The sequence below is a fragment of the Apteryx rowi genome, unplaced genomic scaffold, assembly GCF_003343035.1.
Source record: "Apteryx rowi isolate R43461 unplaced genomic scaffold, aptRow1 scaffold_6, whole genome shotgun sequence".
Classification (NCBI taxonomy): Eukaryota; Metazoa; Chordata; class Aves; order Apterygiformes; family Apterygidae; genus Apteryx; species Apteryx rowi.
The window spans coordinates 3,754,555-3,774,306 of record NW_020450871.1 but is presented as its reverse complement, the minus strand read 5'-3'; positions in this window follow the sequence as shown (position 1 = coordinate 3,774,306).

Sequence of the window (19,752 nt, the reverse complement as noted above, 5' to 3'; positions counted from 1 at the left end):
TGAATCAGCCTGAAGCCACGATCAGGTTCTCGGTGCTTTGCTCTTTACAGCTTGGGGAAAAAGGAAGTTCCTGTTTCTGAGTCATTATTTAAAACTAATAATAGAAAAGTGTTGATCTGTTCAGTTTTTTTTCTTTTTYCAGTTAACAGCTAATTGCTGCAAAACAGAAAGATGTTGAGAATCTCGTCTCTTGTAATTGGTAATCCCGGGAGTCTCTTGGTTCCTGTTACATTTGCATTTCTTGAGGGTGGGTTCATCCTGCTCTTCGAAGATACAGCATGGGTGTTTTCATCTGTTGTCTTTGCAACTTTTTTTTTTTAATCTGAATTTAATTGGTGCTTAGTATTTGCAGACGTGAGCATCTGGGAACACAGCGCAGATGCGTCGCCAAAGACAGCATAGTCTGAGCTGTGCAAACTTCCTTGCAGCTGCTTCCCCCACACCTGCTGCCCCGGCCGCGTCTCCCTGCCCCTCCAATCAATCCTCTGCCCAGGGTGCCGCGCTACGCTCGCCCTGCAAACGGGCCCTTGTGCCCACCGTGTCCGCACCTCGGTTGTCCTGTGCTTCACGGCCGTGGCTTGTCCCGGGCGGAGCGCTGTTGTGATGGTTGCAAGGCAGGAACGTGTTTTCAAGGTCGCCATCGGGATGTAAGTCATTTGGATTGGAGAACGATTGGTTGCAGGGTGTTATCCTTCTAAACCGTCGTCTTTGGCAGCAATGTCCTGGTTGTGCAATTGGCAGAGAACACGTAAAATGGCTGCAAATGCTGCATGGCAGCTGCTGCGTGTGACAGGAGAGCGTATCCTCTGTATTTAAAAACTATATAGCTGCCTTGTGTTTTAAGAGCAATATAAGAAAAATTCTCCCTTTACTTTCAAACCTCAACCAGAGAGGGGAGAATTTGTGCACTGACTTCTCTGCTCCTTCCCCTCGCAAGCTGGGTAAAGGACGGCTCTGGGGTGAACGCCAGCGTTGTGTGCTAATGCCACCCTGTGTCGCCCTGAGCTCTGCAAGGCCCCAGGGGCAAGGTTCAGCAAGCCCCCTGCAAGCTCCCGGTGATCCCAGCACTTCATCAAGCACCCGCAAGCAGGAGGATGCAAGGATGGCACGAGTCTGTGAGGGCTCTGTCTTCTGTGCTCTCCCCCTGTGAAGTCCAGGCTGCGTTTGCAGTTAAGCCCTTGGACCAGCTTGACCGTTTGACCAAACCCTGGTGCTGCTGCCTCTTGCCACATCTCTTGTTGCTGCTCTTGGAGACGCTGGTGGGGAGGAGCAATGCGGCTCAGAGGCAGAGGGTTCCCTCTGCAGTGGATGGCTTCTGGGTTCAAAATAGCTCGTTCCTTGCTGCTCTTTTCTTTTGAAGCCTCCTCCCTGTCCTTCCACTGCTGTGAGCGTATTGTTAGGAAGTCGAAGGCGACCGGGCTGCGTAGCACGTTGTGGTAGGACCACTGCGCTGCCAGAACGGGGACAGAGCCTCCGGCTTTGGGAATGTGCATTTTTTGTGGGTTTCTTGCTCTGTTCTGATGATGTACAAGTTGGGGGGGGGGGGGAGAGAGAAGGACAAAGAGTTCAAAACCGGCCACGGCTCCTTCCCCCTGGTTTTCTAAAGGAGCTGGAATTCAGTATTTGACAAATAGTGGCAGAAGGATTGGCAAGGCCAGGCAGTATGCATCCCTACTGGACATAAGTCAAAAGAGGGCTGGAAGTCCTGAAGTTTAGATGGTTATGATGCTAGTACTGATTTTATGAAGGATAGAAAAATGCCTTGAAGTGGCCTGTTCACGTCTGCATAAACCTGGCTTTGTCATTTCATGCTCAGCCTGCAAAGTTGTGTCCTGTTCCCTTCCTAACTTTCTTTTCCTTGGTGCTGACCGCTTGCCCAAAGTCAGCACAGTGTCTCTAACCAGGCAGAACAGATGCGCAGATGCAAAAATAACCTGGGGTTTGACYGAGATGTTTCGAGCCAGCTCGAGCTGAGACCAGCCGTAGTGCTTGCTCAGCATCCGAGCCAGAGTCTTCACGCAGCCCTTCTATAGGGTCGGTCCCGTGCTGTACGATGCCGTATTCACTGCCGTGGCACGGCACGCGTGGCCTGGCCCTGCGGCGTCTACCTGCCCGAGGTGCCCTGCGTGCTCGGGGAAGGGCTGCCAGGCTTCGGAGCGGTTTGCTTTTTGAGCAGCGAAGCGGTCCTGCCAGGGCACGGAGCGTCCTTTACGCACGGATACCTTTGCAGCTCGGCAGCTTTTGCTTTAACTGTTTAATTCGCTTACAGGTTAGGAGGATGGCATTGCAGCCCCGTTACTTGCGGACAGCATACCCAGCACAACGTCGCCCTGGGAAAATGTGTGAGGTGAAGTGTTTCGGCTGCGCGTGTTGGATCTCTCAAGGTGGCACCGGGAGGATGGTAGGCAGGGATGAATGGCAGCATTGAAAGGGTGAGGAAGAAAAGGGAGTTTGTTCCCTCTTATGTAAGGCGGACCTCGCTGCRGCCCGCGGAGAAAGCCGGTGACTTGGCAGAGCCGTGTGTGGCTGCGGTGCAGAACAGGGCCGGSGAGGGTGTGCTGTGCGGGGACTCGACAGGCAACTTGCGTCACTCACGTCTGAAGGCTTGACCATGTAGTTCTCGCTAGGAAACTCTCCAGAAGAAGAAACGAAAYGGGGGGGGTTTAATAAAGGCATTGCTAGCTGGCTGTTTGGGGAAGAAGAGGGGAGGGCAGGTCGCAACAGAGCCCGGAGCAGGGGTAATGCAGCTTGTGCATCCTCTCCTTGATTAAATCAAACCCGGGATGTACTTTGGAGGTTGGAGCTTGCCCTTGCAGGCACTGGTGGGTGTTCGGCCACACCAGCAGAGCAGTCCCCATGTGCCCCACGCCGGGGGGCTGCGCCGGTGAGCGGTGCCCAGCCTGGGACGGCGGTGGGGGCTCGGGGCCGAGCCTCTCGCTGCAGGCGCCGGGTCTGTGCGCGGCTCTGGGGCGGCAGCGGCAGGGAGCCAGCACCGCGCGGCAGCTCCGTGGTGGCCCATCTGAAACCCATTTGCTGTTCTYGGGTTCTGAGAAGCAGCGGCTGCTCTTCCCAGCCGGACTCGCCACTCCCCCTGGGCTGGTGGCTCCGTGTCTCACGTCGCCCGGCGATTCCCTGCACCACCAGGGCACATCGACTCGGGGCAGCAGAGCCGGCTCTTCCTCCATCGTGCCAGCGAGCCCCAAGAAACGGCCAAGCAAGGCACAAGCAAAACCTGCGATCAGCTTTTCTGGCTGTGGCTTTGTGCACGTTCCCCCCAGAATAAAACCTGGAAATGGGGCCCTCCTTGCTCTGCAGCACTCCAAAAACACAGTCGCTGCATCTGAAGGTGTCGCTTCCTCGCCTCTGGAGCGGTGTCAGCAGAGGGAGGGTGGTGGGTCTCTGTGCTGTTTGCTGTCACCAGGTGCGGGGATGTGGTGTCTCACTCGGAAGCGTAGGGAATTCAGGAGCAGAACTGAATTGGTGCTTGGGGCCCTGGAAACCCCTTGAGAAAGCTGCCCTAATATCCGATGGAAAGCAATCAATCACCTTTCTGTAGGCTTTTCATTTCTTTGTAAACTGTTCCATGAGATTAAAAATTGAATTCCTGCCACAGGAATGGCAAAGGCTCCAAAAAAGCCATATGAAAAGAGATATTTTAAAAATAATCTATAGGTGCTAACGGAATAGCCTCCAGGACTGTCCTGGTTCCCAGTGCGACTCCGTCAGACTGGGGCAGGTGAGCAGGCTGTGCAGATGGCTGTCGCTCACCCACTTGTATCTTAGATTATTGCTTCCCGACTTCTTTTCTTTGGGTTTTCAGCTGTTGCATCCTTGCTTTGGGGATCCTGAGGAAAGCAGGGTGCTGAGAGGGTGCCTTGCAGGTGGTCAGGGACCGAAGCCCATGCTGTGGTGCATTGAGGGGCTGCAGGAGCTTCTCTTGCAGAAGCTGCTGTGGGTACAGATGTGCGCCAAATCTGGGACTCCCGTTGCAGAYGTGTGCCCAGCCCGCCGAGCTGCCACGTGATCTAGCCGGGGTTGGTCCAAACCATTTCCCATGTTCCTCCTCCCTGAAGGGACAGACCATATCCGTGAACTCTGAAAACTGGTGAAGCTTAACATGCCTGCAGGCAGCCCGAAGTGGACTGTGTCCTCCTCGGACTGTGAGGCAGAGATCTGAGGAGCATGTTTTTAATTAGCAGCTCTGCTAGTCGTTTGCTCTATGTCCTGTAGCAAGTTGCTCAAGCTCTCTTCAGTTTGTCCCCCATGAAGGGGGATTGGAGCCACCTCCTTCCTGAAGGGCTTCTCGGTGGGAATCGTGTCCATGGGAGGTCTTGGAGTCTCTGGGTGGAGGCGGTGATACAGAGGTGCCCACCACGGGGGAGCGTTGGTGGGCAGGGCTGCAGCATGCTGCAGGGACAGCCCTGCGAAAACACCTAAATCCAGACTTTCCTCACCGCAGGGTGAGTCTGGAAGCTGTTGGCCTGAAAAGTGTCTGTGTTGACTGAAGAAGCGCTTGCCCTTTGGAGAGCTCGGGGCTTGTGTGGATCCACGGGCAACACTCGGCTGAGGAAATGCACAAGGGTCACGGCTTTCACTAGGGCTCAGTCCCTGGCCAGCTTCCAGGCAGCTCCAAGAGGTGTGGAGCGTGCCGTCCCCTCCAAACAAGGTGTCTTCCCCCATCTTGGGAAATGCTGAGCATCCTTGACTTCCCGCAGGGGACAGAGAAGAGCGGAGCGGACTCAGCTAAAACGTTCATGAACGTTAAAGGGGCTGTTGCTTTTCACCTCGCGAAGGGTGTCACAGTTTTGTCGCAGGTTCTCATCCTCAGGATATGCTGAATCTGGCTGCCAGCCCTGTCAGACCCGAGTGTTGAGCGAGGGAGGCTTTTCCCAAGCCGCCAGGCAGTGCCTTCCCAAATCTCTTATTTTATCCCCCAGGCAGATGGATCACACGCAGCTTTGGCAAAGCTGCATGTTGTGGCGGAGAGGCTCCAGCTTCAGTGTTTAGTTCTCTGTCATTGCAGGAATTCAAAATGGATGGAAGAAAATGTGATCGGGATCGAGTCTTGTTTTGTTTGGACCCTGGACAGTTCTCTGTGGAAAAATGGGAGGAGTGCAGGGAATAGAGAAGAGCCAGTAAAACGTGTGTCAGAAAGGCAGCGGCAGCCAAAAGAGTGGTCAGCAGGGAGGGGAGCAGAGCTGGGGATGTGCTTCTGAAGGATAAGAAGGGTAGGGAGAGTTGAGGGCATCTGTGAGCAAAACTGGACTGCTAAAAAGTGGGCAAATGCTTCCAAGGGCGAGCGGGAATGCTGGGAAGCCAGGTGCTGTCTTCTGCAGCATGAAACCTGCCTGGTCTGTTTTTTCCAAGAGTGGGAGCAGGGCCAAAGGAGAGAAGATGAGAAATGTTATGGATACTGGAGAGCTGTGTCCTGAAAGCTCATCAAAGTAGAGTGGGCAAAATCCAAGAAATTCTGGTGTGGGGTCGCAGGGTCAGATTATCTGAAATAGGTGTGGCTTTAGGATTGGTGGTGGGACCTTCAGACATAGACCGAACGAGCAGTTATTTAGAAGCAGATTAAAAACAGCACTGGGTTAGGGTACTTCTTGCCTCTGTTGGAAGAGGAAGGCTTGCGGCTTCCCTGGCCCTTGGGCTCCGCACCCAGGGGTGTGCAGGGGTCCGTGCTGCTGTGGCTGCAGCCGTGTGCAGGAGGTCGCCCGCTGGCCACACAACTCGTCCCCAGGTCTCAAAGCAGAGCAGAGATGGACTGGAAGGGCTGATCCTTTTGTTTAAACCAGCAGTATTAGCTGGGATGAAATGCCAGGGAAAATTGTTTTGCAAAAGCAGCAGGGAGAGCTTCTCTCTGCTGCTGCCAAAAGCAGAGTGTTTTCTGCAGGAGAAAAGAAGAACCTCGGCTTTGTCCGTGCTGCGTGCTGGGATCAGAGAGGGGATAGAAGTGCCAGCGAGATGGTGCTGATGACCTTTCGCATGATGCACTGCTGTCTGTCTCCATTTCCCCCCTCTCAACCTTTGCATGCCTTATTGATTTCAGACTGTGTATGTTTGACTCTCGGGTAAATCACAAGTATTTGTCGCCTAGAATAATCATGCTGAGAGTATAAAGCTTTTTACAAAGGCTTCAGTGACCTTTAGTTAATGGGAAATCAATGAAGCAAGTGTATGCAAGCGTTTCCCAAGCGCTGGGTAATGCCGTGCACGGCAGGGACCCAGCTTGGCACAGCACAGACACTCAGTAATGGCTCTGGGCACGCAGGTCTTCTGGAAAAAGGTTCTTATGTCAAGTCAGGATGGCCTAGACTTCTGTTTCGCTCTTGATTATCTTTACATGTGTCTTGGATATAAAGTGTGTGTGCGTATGCGAACTTATGTATGTCTATAAAGTCAGATGTCTGAATCAATCCACAGATCCTGGGCAGGTGAGCACATCTGAAATGCTTAAGTGAATGCAATAAGGTTTTGATAGGGTGAAACACATGCAAGTTTTGCAAGCAGAGGGTTGTTATTCATGATTACAACAAGTGTGTTGCAATGGACTGTCAGTTCTAGCATGGTTGCTCCTCCTTATTAACACAGCTTCGTTTTCTTCAGTTCTCCTATCCGCAAGCCCCGTTTGTGTCCTGGAGATGGTTGTGTTGTGTAACCATGAACGGAAAGCGGTTATTGCAGTGGGTGTGGATCTTTCTCCAGCTGCAAGTCCCCAAGCCAGCTTGCTTTTTTTCCCCTGTTCTGAAACGCAGCTACCGTTAGCAGCCAAACGGTGACCCAAGCGCACGCACCACGGCTGCAGCGTGCACCCRCCAACGTTCACCGGGGCTTACAGCAACTCCTTGCTTAGGGAGGCTGGAAGCTGTCTCTAATCCCTGCTTCAAAACGCAGGATTCGGGATTGTGTTGGTTCCTCCTCTGCTCATTTAGACTCCTCAAATCTGAGTCTTCTGGCCCTCGTCTTGTATTCTCAAAATAGCACTGGGTTTGCTTCCAGAGCCTGCCAGCTGCAACAGGAGAAGAATATAGTGTATGGGGGACACTGCAACTCTTGGTGTTATTTCACAGGTCCTACTGCACCCAGGCATTTCTCGGCTTGATCCTGCATTGCGTACCCGGGTTTTCCTGGGGAAAGCTATGGTGCTAGGAGCCAATCTGGAAACAAAAACCCTTTGTGCGACCAGGACAAACTGCGTTTCTGTTTCACCCCACAGCATGGGGCAGAGGCAGGGCGGCAAGACGAAGCCGGTGTGCATGAAGGCCCTCTTCACGCGGTGCGCCTGGGTCAGATTAGGACCGCGTCCCCCAGCCCAGCCTTCGCTGCAGGCTGAGGCATGGTTTCTGGGAGCACGTTTGTTTGAAAAATATGCTAAGCATTAGTCTTCAGCGAGTGAGAATGTGAATTCAAGATATCGGGGCAGGTTCCAGCTGCTGTTGCAATTTGCACTTATTACATTTTTTAGAGCTTAGCAAAAGGTCAGTATGTTTGGATGCGATTCCTCACTTTTGGAAAGGCTGCAGGTTTGGGAGCGACGCTTTTCATTTCGTGTGTTAGAGAGAAACAGCCTGCTTGCCAAATTTGCCTCTGGCATTGAGATACTAGCTGAAATCTAGCTCTTGAGTTTTGTCAGGTTTAGTCTAAAAAGACAACTAGGGACAAGGGTTTTCTTTTAACCAATAAACAGGTAAAAGCTTTTTAGTATATTTAGGCTGTCGTTGTCAGGATTAGCTTTTTTTCTGGCTGTGCTGATTGTAAGGAAATTTCCAACACAGCGTCTGGCGATAGAGTTTCTTTGTTGGAACATTTTGGCTAAAATATTCTGCCTGGCTCTTTACAGGGATGCTGTTTAGTGAAAGAGCATACAAAAACTGGCTGCTTTGCTCTTAACTAGGAGCATCATCTATTTTATTTTTTTTTCACTGGTATTTGGTTTGAAGGAGCCTATTAGCACAATACGGAGACTGTGATGCCCCTCGGATGTCTGCAAGTGAAGCATCGTGCCGGGATCCTTTCTTGGCTATTCGGTAGAGCTGCGTATTGCTGAGAATGGAGGGCAGTGGCGGGAGTAATCCCATGAGGACAGGGTTAATGCGTTGGTGAAGGAACAACAGGTGGCCAGACAGGCAGAGACAACCTGTTTTTCTCCCACCTCCTGGACTTCTGCCTTGGGGGGGGAGGTTTAGACCRTTTTTATTTGCCTCCGGGATCTCACTCGGTGCCTGTGTTTGTGCCCAACACTGAGCCTGAAAGCAGAATCAGCGTTTTCCCCAATAAAAAGGGAAAATGCACACGTCTGGCTTGCTCCGTTCCCTGACCCGGGAAGGCATTTCTAAAGCCCTTGGGCTACCACAGCTCACTGCGCAGCGGTGGCCAGCGTGACACAGGGACGTCGCTCTTCCGAGCCCCTTTTAGACGACTGCCCGAAGAGAGCGTGATCTGGACTTGTGTTTATTTTTCTTTTTTTTTCTTGTTTGGTCAAAACCAACGGGGGATATTTCCGCCTTCCCCCCACACAAGAAGAACAGCAGTGTTTGGTTTGGGAAAGGATGAGGTCAAGAAGAGACAGGAAAAGGCTGCCTCATTGTGTTTTAGGTTATTTGATTGCATTTTTGCACCTGCGTCAGCCGTCCAGTGCTGAGAACTGGGGCTTTGCTGAGCTCCCAGGACGGAGCCGTCTGCGAGGAAGCCTCTTCCGCTCTCCAGCTGCGGCCCGTGTTTTACTCCTGGCTCCGTCATCACCCGATCCCTGCCGGAGCTCCGGCATATCCRAGCGGGCCGGTACGGCAGAGTGGCTCGCTGTCCCAGGCGCGACAGAGGTGAATTAAATTCCCAGCAGGACTTTGCGTTTCGGGGCCGTATGGACACAGCCGTGTCACTTCCAGTTCTGCGCTTAGCTGGGAGATGCTCTTGCCTCGTGTGGTACAAAACTGCCTCTGGGATCAGAGCCTTGACCTAAGCAACCAGTGTTGAATTTGCGGGAAGGCAAAGCCATGGCTCCCGCGGCAAATGCAACCCGCCGCCCGGCTYGCAGCTGCTGGGCCTTCCCAAACACGGCCGCAGCACTGAAGGGGGAGAAAACCCCGGGATTAGCTGCCTAAAGCTTTGAACATCGCTGTGACTTCATTCCCGAGGTCTGTGAAGGTGTTTAGTCTTTATGAGTTTTGGGTTTTGGCCAGGAACAGAGCAGAAAGGCCCCCGGGAGCCGTGTCCCCAGCAGCGCCCACCCGGTCCCCTGCAGCTGGCTGCTTGCTGACGGACAGGCCGGCGGCGGGATGTCGTAGCGGGAACGTGCTCTTCTCCTTATTGCGCAGGAATTTGGGCTGGTTGGGAATTTGGGCTGGAAGGCTGCGAGGTGCTTAGGACCCTTGCGCAGACCCCCACCCTGGTACCCCAGCTCTCGTCAGGCCGTGGTAAATGCCAGCATCCCAGGGGTTAATCTGTAGGTGATTTTAAGGGCTCCCTTCCTGACTAGTGAAATATTTTTGAGCTTTTTCCCGGTAAAGTTCTCTGYGGGTAAAGAGAGACCTTGCAAAATGAGAGGTTTAAGAATTAAAAAAAAAAAAAAGAGGAAATATAACTTGCAAGTCCTCCTTCTGAATTGTTTAAATAACAGTTTAACCATGTATGTATGCGTAAATGTATTAGAATTGCCTTTGTGTTCCCTTTTCTGAGAACAGAGAGAACTAGGAAAGCTGCTGTATTCCCAGAGCTGGGGTATGYGACTAAGAAGTAGATGCTCAGGGGTTTCCAGCCTTAGTTCTGCAATCAGGTCATGCTCTGATCCGCTTGATGCCTCCAATTTTCCAGAGGTTACAACCTACCAGCTTGTTTCTAAGAATTCAGAAAAGTTCTCGGGCCAGGCAGATACGCAGAAGTCCGGAAAGTGCAGTTTGGATTTGTGACTGCCACAATTAAATGGTTTAAGTTATTTACCAACTTTGACTGTGGTTATATGGCAAGTTAAGCAAACCTTTAGGTTCCCGCTGCAGGGCCTGTAGGGAGGTACTGACCCAGTAAAAGTCTGCTGTCTCTCGATTTTTTGCTGGACGTCTTAAACAGAGATTTTGGCTGATGCCAGCTCTAACTTTCCCTGCTCTGCCTAGTTTAACGGGTGAAGGCAGGTAGCCCCCGTTCTCCTTCCCTGCTCCCCACGGAGGCACCTTTTGAAGAGCTGTGGGTGCAGTTTGCGTGTTAGATCCGCTGGTCTMCAACACCAGTTATTAGGGCGGTGTTTAGTCTAGCAGCATTAAAGTTTATATTTGAGCTGGTGGAGCTGGGAGAGGGCTTTAGAGAAACTGGAAGAGAAAAGTTATTCCAAGAAGCTGATAAATTCTCAGTAGCCCCAAGGGCAGTGAGAGAGAGAATAGAAATATGTTATCTAAAGCCCAGGCAAATAAAATATTCTTATTATAACTCCATGGGCACCATGCCAGCTCTCTGTAAGCAATATTTCTCTTTGCATCTCACTTTCCCAGTTAATTGGACATCTACTATTTCACGGTTTCAGCAGGAAACAGCCTGAGTGATGACTTTGGTACCCAGCCCAGCGCTACTGTGCGCTCTCAGAGCCCTGAATTGTGGAAACGCTTCCAGTTGGTCTCTGCTCCTTCTCCAAACGTGCGTCCGAATCGTCGGTGCTTCTCAGGAACATTTCCTAGGGACAACAGCTCTGCAGCACGCTCCTCTACGCAACGTTCGGGGCCCTCCAGAGCGGGGTGGTAGAGGCAGCTCCTCCGTCCCCTGCCCCRTGTCGGGCTGGGTTTGCAGCCCCCCAGGGTGACGCTGGCCACCGGGTGACGGAGGGAGYCAGGACCCGTCACCTGGCACCCGCTTCTCTCTCCCAGACTGTTGCAGGCACAGTTCTACATCAAAGTGTCCATGGAAACAGCTAATTTTAACCTAATATAATTTCTCTAGTTTTTTTTTTTCCCAAGGTCTTGATTTTGTAAACAACTCTCTTTACCCTTCCTGCCCGACTCTGGGGTTTTCCTCACGCGGCCGGGGAGCGCGAACTGAAGCCGGAGTGCGGTTACAGCTGGCCGCCTGGATGCTCCTAATGAATTGTTTGCGGACAAACTTCAGACCTGCAATTACTCGCAGAAATTATTCAGCAAGGCGTTTGGAATAATGAATCCCTTTGAGAAATTTGAGCTGTTTTGCAGGCGGGTTCCAGACAGAGACCGTGCTCATAAGCCGTATTTTTTAAACACATTTTCCCCTCGGTTTGCCAAGCCGTGGAGTTGGCATGGCCTCGCTCTCCGATACCTTCGCGTAGGAGGAAACCGCTCCACCGGGCACACGTGTGACCTGGGACGTGTCCCGAGACGTCCACTGCCGGGTCTGCTGCTCTGGGAGAGCTGCGGGCACGGCGTGCCCCGAGCCCCCCTCCTCGGCGGGGGATTTGGGGTGCTGTTCTTCCGATCTGGCTGCCCTCGGAGCAAGGCACGGCCTCAGCCGTAGGTGCTCCCGGCAAAGCGGAGYGGTGTAAAACGAGCAGAAACGGCCTATGCTTTAAAGCACTGCGAGGCCCCTTGGCAAAGGGGCTAAAGCTGTGCGAAGGGTCCGGAGAGGCCGAAGGGAGACCTGGGCGCCCGGAGGGTTGGAAGAGGGGGGAAGCTTCCGTGGGTGCGTGAAGGGGAAGCGCGGCGTGCAACGTTTCCCAGCTGCGGGACGAGGCGCTTCTGGCAGGGAGGACAGAAATGATGGACAACGCTGCGCAAGCGGAGAGTGCTCAACCCACGAGTCGCATCCAGGGGCTGGTCGCTGTGGAGTACGGAAACGGGACTTGCCCGCGGGGACTCGGGAAGGCAAGGAGCTGAGGAAAGGGCATTGCTGGCCGCTCGGGCAGCTGCCTTTCAATCCGCCGGCGCTGCCGCTGCCGCTGGCCCGTGCTGAAAGCAGCCCAGGGCAGGAGCACGGCTGATTTATCACCGTGCTCGCAGGCACCGCGGGACCCTCTACGCATCCGCTTTTCCGCCAACCCAATCCGCGCAAGTAATTTGAAACTGGCAGCAAGTTTCCCCTGGGTTTGAGCGATGTGAATGAAAGACGCCGAGCCTGGGGGGGAAGAGGAGGGTTTCCAGCGTCCCGGCGGAGGCCCGCGTGTGCGCCGCTCGGGCTGACGTGCCGCTGGAGAGCTTCGCTGTGTTTTGGAGGAGTGGTGCGCGGCTGGAGGCCGCTCAGCGCCCGGGCAGCTGCCCCGCGTGGCTCGCGAGGCGAGCAGAGCGGTGACGGCGAAGCGCTGTCCTCTCCCTGCCCGGGCCTTGGCGTTTCTCTTTAATCAGTGTCCCCGGACCGCTGACGGCACTGATATAATGCAGCCGGCACAACCCGAACGGAGCTCCGCTTCCCCGATAGCATCAAGTCAAACTGAGGGCCCTGAAATCCCCCGTGCTGAGGTGGGACGGGRGCATTTCCCCAGGCTGTCCCTGGTGGGTGCTGCTGCCTTTCGGCTTGCTGGGCCGAGGGTGGTGTTTGCACCCTGGTGCCCTGCGCCTTGCAGCATCCCCAGTCTCACCACGACACTGCAGCAGCCTCTGCCCCTGCGGGAACGGCAGCTGCTCCACGTGGCGAGCGCRCGGGTCACACCAGCGTCACGGCAAAGCCTCGCGATGGTGTGCTGAGATGTGATTCAAATGGGTTTATGCAGTTCGATGTAAATCCCGATGAGCATCTAAAAGACTGGGTTACCCGGGGAGTTGTTCTGGCAGAGCTAAGTGGGTTGAAGGTCTCTGACGTCGTGGATGAACTGATATTTTTAGAGCGCGTAGATGAATGGGGATGTTATTTCAGGCTGTGATTGCCAGGATATTTTTCTTATTGCTTATATTGTGTCTAGACTAGTCATGRGCTAGAAACCTCTTTTGCCAGCTGCTGTATGAACACAGGGGCCTCTGCCCCCACACACCTTGGGTGTGCGATCGCRGGTGCCGCTGAGCACTTCTTGCCAGAAGCATGCAGGGGGGCAGCTCCAGCTCCATAAAACCTGAGKTGACGTTGCCGGAGCACCAGGATCTGTGATCCTAACTCAGTGCCCTGCAGGATGCATCTCCAAGTTGCAGTCCTTCAGAAAGGAAACCTGTGTGAGAGCAAGCCCTTGGGCAGACGTGTTTCTGCAGAACTTGCCATGGTTTCATTGCGGTTTGTGTGCGCTGGGCATGGATTTACTGGGGAGCCACTGGGGGTCTCAGGGAGCACCTACCCGGCCGGTCTCTGCCCCAGCCGGCTGCAGGGTGGCACGGAGCAGCCCAGTACAGCCTGGGCTGCCCTGCAGCAGGGCTTTGTGGCCTTTTGGTGGTTCTGCTCCTCTCTGCATTTGCACACGGGGCAGGGGGGTGCCAAAGATGCTAATTTGCCCCCACAACTCAACATGGAGACAAGTGGGAGAAGGAGCGGGAGCAGGATAGCTAGGTGCCAGGGGTGCATGCCGGCTGGGGTCATGCAAGGCATGGAGATGTGCAGGGGAATCGCGGGGGCAAAAAAAGGGCAGTTCTTTGGTTGGGAGCTGCTAAAATGAGCAGCCAGCGATGCCGTCTGAACAGAAGCTTGCAAACATCCATAGATCACGTGCTGCATGTTTGCTTGTCCCATGCCCTTTGCAAGGAACCAACATATCTTTGTAAATAGATACGTTCTTCTCTAATCAGGCTGCACTGWTTGAATATTTGAAGCACTATGGCCACAACCTGTCAGCATGAAGGAGACTGGCTGTGAAGGAAACAGCCTTAGACGTTCATACGCAAATACCTCCGCCTGGAGGTAGAAGAGGAATGCAAATTCACCCGTGTCACTGCTGGGCTGTATTCATCTAGGTTTCCAAATTCCTTATTTCTGACTGCATTTGAAAAATGCCACAAACCTTCCGCAGCCCAGCTCCAAAAGAGGTTAGGCGAAATGGGAAATTCCCTTTCTCATGATGTTTTGCCACCTAGCGCCCACCCGGGGAATCTCAGCCAGCTAAGGGGAAATTTGGGGCCCTTTGGAGTGAAAAGGCGTAAATATTTTAGGAGGATGAGGTGATTTAGGAGACTATATCTAGTGACATCAGTGTGTGAGACTTGTGGAAAGCCAACAGCACTTTAGATGCCTCATTTCTGGCAGCAGAAGTGAGACTCCGCAGTGGTTTCTCTCTCGTAATTCCCATTGCGTCTCTGCAAAGGTGGTGCTGGACGGGGTGGAGAAGTGAGGTGGGAAGGCCCATTGACCTGGGGGACCGTGGTCGCAAAAGGCTGCAGGGTTGTATGTGAAGAGGACCTGCAGCAAGGACAGGGATGGCCCTGGGGAAATGTCGAGGAAACATGCCATGTCAGCCACCGGTGAGCCTGGCTCTGCCTTGGTTCCCTCAGCCTCCAGCTGGCAGCTTGCTCCCGCTCTCAGGAGCCGATCGGGGGGTCAAGCTCAAAAGGGGAAGCCCTCCGCCTCGTTTACAGCTGGCCACGTGCGCATCTCATTGCTCATTCCTTGCCTCTCAGGAGCTGTCTGAAGAGACACTGGTGATGGCTGAGACTCACCTGTGCGTCACGCGCAGGCAGGTTTGTCAGGCATCAAGGGCGGAAGAGCCACGCTACTGGCCCAGCTGGACCCAATACCGGAGCAAACTCCCTGCCTGCCTGGAAGGCAAAAACCATCAGCTGGGAAACCAGACCCATGATGGTGGAAAAGCACTCTCCGTGGGTGATGACGGTTTGCAGGTGATGGAGAAATGCCCTGTTGGCCTAGGAGGAGGAGAAGGTGGAAGACAGAAATGGTTTGAAGAATCACAAGTAAGCAAAGCCTGYGAGAATATCTACCGCTTGGTGTAGGTTGAACTCCACGTGGCTCAGGGCATCTCTGAACTTGTGGTCTTTGCTGTTGCCTTTTCAGCCTTGTGTATGAGTGGATGGCAGAGTGCTGGGACCTAGGGCTAGCAGCCTGCTGTAGGACCAGAGCTTCCCCTTCTCCTTGCTGCAGGGCTGTTTCAGTTGTTGCTGCCTCACCACGGAGCAGGCGAGCTCTGCACGGATCTGCATAATTGCTTCCTTTCCTGAATTCCTCTGTCAGTTTTCCTCTGCTTGCAGCACAGCACTGCTGCAAATCATTGCTCTTCTCGTGCAGTGAGACACAGCAAAGAACAGCAGCCAACYGACCTGCTCATACTTGCTTTTATCAGCATGTGTAAAAAAGTACGAAAGCAATGGGCACATGTGTCCTGTCCCTCCTCTCGCGCTTGTCTCCCGCTGGCAGGGTGCAAGCAGCACATACAGCCATTCCCGGGGCAGTGACTCTGCAGCTCTCTCCACCCTCAGGTTTCACTGGGAAAGGGGAACTTGGAATGCCATTGCCGGGGGTGAATTCCTGCTACTACATGATGCAGCCTTAAAAATGGCACTTTGAAAATGCTAAGGCACAAATGTCATGGTGCCTGGGCAATTGCTTGGTGCTTTTCCTAGTTTGCCTAGCGTGACCGACCTCAGACACGAAGTCAGTCTGCAAAATGAGCCTCCCCCAGGCATCCCTCTGGTACAACAGGACATGCATCTGGAGGATGCTCCGGGGAGACAAGTGCCCAGGGTGGGCACCTTACCGGCGGGGACACCAGGCTGCCGGACCCTGGGGCTGGTTCGGCAGCAAGGATGGGCAGTTGCCTGCACATCCTTCTGGCACTTTGTGCTTGCACTGCCAAATAATCCGATGATGCACATGTCCAATATGACCAAACACTTTGTGCTCACAAGGAGCAGATTTTCAAAGCTATTAGCTTCCTAAATATGCCAGTAGGTGACTAATAGCTTCTAAGTGGACCCTGCTGTAATGGACCTGAGACATACAAAAGGGCTGAGATAAGACGGGAGAAAGCTCAGAGCTTTCTATCACTCTAAAAAAGCTGCAACTCTCAAGTGTTTTGTATGTCTCATGTCTAATAGTTGTTTCTAATGAAAAGGAAAACCTAGAAGAAGTACCTGAAGTATTTCAATTACTTTATTGATTGGGATTTTAAAGTATATGTTATTAAGCCTTGCTCTGTTTTGGTCCTGCAGCAGCTGAAAAACAACAGTCTCGGCAAGTGTTTTCACAACTCCCTTATTTATATTCCRCTAGTTTGCAAAATGCAGTTATGTAGAGTTCAGCTAACCCCTATCTGTTTATCTTAAAACCAGAAGTAGCAAAATATCACTGTAGCAGACACATAAATAATCTTGAGTAGTATCCTTCTGATGGTCTTAAAAGTGCAAATATAAAATTGCAAAACAGACATCATCAATGGCTGGAACAAAAATGAACTACCACTACACACATTTTAAAAAAATATATTGCAGGTTTAAAGGTCATACAAAGTTTTGTCTTTTGCTTTAAAAGCTGAGATATCACAGTAGTCTAGTTCAGAGCAGATATAAGGCCTTTCTTCTCAAAAATAGAAGTTGATATAACTAAATAAATCCATGTCTCTGACCTGTGAGAGASACAAACTGGTGCACTGGGAGGAAGCTGAAGTTCAAAATCACCATGAAGTCATCAGAAAATTATCTTTTCCAACTTGCTGTTATCTCCAGCTGGGAAATATTGTGAAACCTAGAATTTCCTCACATCTCCTAGAATTAGGTGGTCGAAGGAACCCATCAAAGAATAATTTAATTATAATAATTAAATGGAATGAGGATTCCAGTATCTTGCTGAGTCATCATAAAGACAATTAGCAACTTATATTCATTTTCATCACAAATCTCTGTGGAAATCCCCCTTTTCTCCTTAAGATTTGGTGCTGTAGTCTTGATGCAAGTGGGCATGTGATGCAGGGAAGTAATTTTGCTGAGGCATCAACTACATTTCAAAGCTGAATTCTAAAAAAAACCCAACCTCTCAATTTGCCAATCTGATATAGGTTACAGAAGCATGGGAATTCAATTTAATGGTCTTTCTTTATAGAGTCTAGAGACTGACTAATTTTGCTGCTGGATTGTTTTCAAGACTTTTTAATTTGACATTACTTTTTAAATCAGAGTGCCTACAGAATGCCACGCAGTGTGATTTAGCGATGGGCTAGGRAACCTGAGCTGGTTCCTGTGGAGCTGGAAGATGACAAGATGTGATAAATGACCATTTTAGATATTCCAGAATTCACTCTYAGGACACTGACATGTCTCGGTGGCACAATGATGTGCCCAACTGTCACGAGGACTGGGGTCCTAAAAATACTAATAGCTTCCCTGCAGGTCTAGCTAGGTATCACGCTACAGCAACAGACCTTGGTGACGTATGACTTCCCATTCCATTTTGTATCATCTTAGGGATCTCAGCACCCGCTACGTCATGGAGAAGTTTATTATTTCTTCAAGAGCCACAGAGACATGCAATGGTGGAGATTAAATCCAGATATCAAATGTTCCAGGCATATACCCAAAAGCAGCCTTGCAAGAAACCTGGATTAGAGTCAAGCAATTTAGCAGAGAACAATACAGATCTTGCATCTTCTCGTTACAGTTACTTGTAAGGTTATCTTACTGAACGTCTCTAACACAGGAGGTGATTCTCTGGGAGCAAGGTGTGACTATTTGGGAAATCTTTACACATTCTGTGAAACGTGGCAGGAAAAGATAGGATGTGTATTCATTATAAGAAGGTCCTGTYTGACTGTGGTGTCTGCTCCTGTTGAAGGAAGCTGCCTTTGAGGAGAGAGCAGGGATGAAGCAGAAGGGAGGTCTGTGAACTGCAAAGCTGGCGTTCCCATGAGATTGGGGCTCAGGGAAGGGGACTTTTGTTGGAAATCATTGCYGACCTCGGGGATGTGGGGCAGCAAGGGCATGGGAGTCCACTTCTGTGCCAGGGCAGGCGAGGCTGGGTGCTTTGGAGCATGCCAGAGATGAAGTCTGGAGCCRGCAAAGAGCACAGGACCAGACAGGCTGGAAGCCCAATGCCGCAGCCGAGGTGGAATCCAGCAGGGAGGCCATTACGAAGGCTTTGTGCATACTGTATGCATGACTTAAATTTAAACCCTTCTTCTGACTGTGCTCCATGCKTTTTCCACTGTGTGGCTTGAAAAAGAGCTGGTTCAAAGCATCAAAAGCCGTTGCTTAACATTTCTGTTGGATGTTTGCATAGGTCTATATGTCTTGGTTATAAAAGGATAAATGTGCACGTGACATTTCCTAGTTAAAAGCTAACGTGTGGTACCTGTCTTTTAACCAGAAAGAGAATATATGTTTCCTACTTTGCTATTTTCTTTGAAGACAACACAAGGAAATAGCCTGTGGAAGAGGCTCTCTCAGACTTGCTTGCTCTATAGCAGGGAAGAGTCTGTGAGCTGTAGCCAAGCAGCCGGTGGCTCTCTTGGATTTTGCAGGTACTTTTGTGCGTTCTGCATGTTGACAGTCCGGYTGACAATAAATGACTCACATTTAATTTCTTAGTTGTTTCTATTGACACCCAGTAGCTGGTGTCATAATATAACACATTTATTTCAACAGTTTCTTATCAGAGGCTTTTTATGTATTCTTCAAGGACTGCACATATCATAGTATTCTTATTATCCATCCACTTTCCTATCCTTCCCCCTCTTTGAAGAACTTTTTCCAGATTTGAGATATTTCCCAAGGCTTTTATACCTTTTMATTTTTCCCCTTTTTCCTCATGCCATCTAATTAGTATCATTTTTATAGTGCAAATAGTTAGGCAAAAAGTCCAAATTCGGATCTTTCATTTTTGAATGTATATAGTCAATCTGGCTTTTCAAGTTTTTTTGAGTAAAATTCAGTGCCTGGATTATTATGGGGCAAGAATCTAGTGTTAGAAAAATCCTCTGAAGCAAGTGGTTTTGCAGAACAAATGTTGCGAGTGAATGCCCAGCTTCCTCTGTCACGTCTTAAGAGGGAATCCTAGCTCTCCATTTGCAGACAATCTGGCAGCATATTTGCTACTACTGAGAGATCCAAAGCTGGTTTTATCCAAGCATCTCTGGCCAGGTTGAATGTCATAATAGCTAATTTCTTGAAACCGGAGCTGACAGCAAAGAAGCAAATGGTGACCCCCATTTCTGAATCAGATCTTCTGACTCAGCAGTCTTCCACTGCATCAGCCCCAAAGTGAGAATAGTTTCTGTGCAGTGTAAAAGCCTTGATAACACAGGCTGTCAATGCCTTGGCTGCAAAAGACAGAAAAAAGATATGAAAGAAGGATTCCTCGTGGCCAAAATGAAACACTTCATTCGTCATCCTTTGTTGCTTGTTTGTTGGAAGTTTCACCTCTGCAGCATTTAGTTTTCTGGGTCTCAAAGCATGGTTTTCCCTTGACAGGCTGTTTAAATATTCACCTTCTCTGCCGTTCCCATCCCATGATACTTCAAAACAGAGAAAGGAAAATTTAATCATGTGCAGCTTGGAAGATGTTTTGTTTGAGTGTGTAACAAATGTTTRCAGTTTATTAAAGACAGAGCTCTCGGTCTTTGGGAACTTGCATTTCAGCCTCAATTTGGAATAGGTGATAAGGTAATTATTGGATCCTGGTTGCCATGGGGAAGGGAGGAGGGTGATTGCTTTTTGATTGAAGAAACCGAGAGATACCTCCAGCAACTTATTACTAATATACACTCAAGGTGCACCTGACATCTATGCATCTTATGGGGAGCAGCAGTCAGTCAGACTAATGTGTAAGGAGTCAGCTTTAGCAATATCAGTYACTGATGATGAAAGTCGGATTTTCATGCCTGGCCATTCCCATTAAGTTCCTTGAATTTTGGGCAACTGTGGGAGTGGTTCCCGCAAGCATGGCTGATTGAAT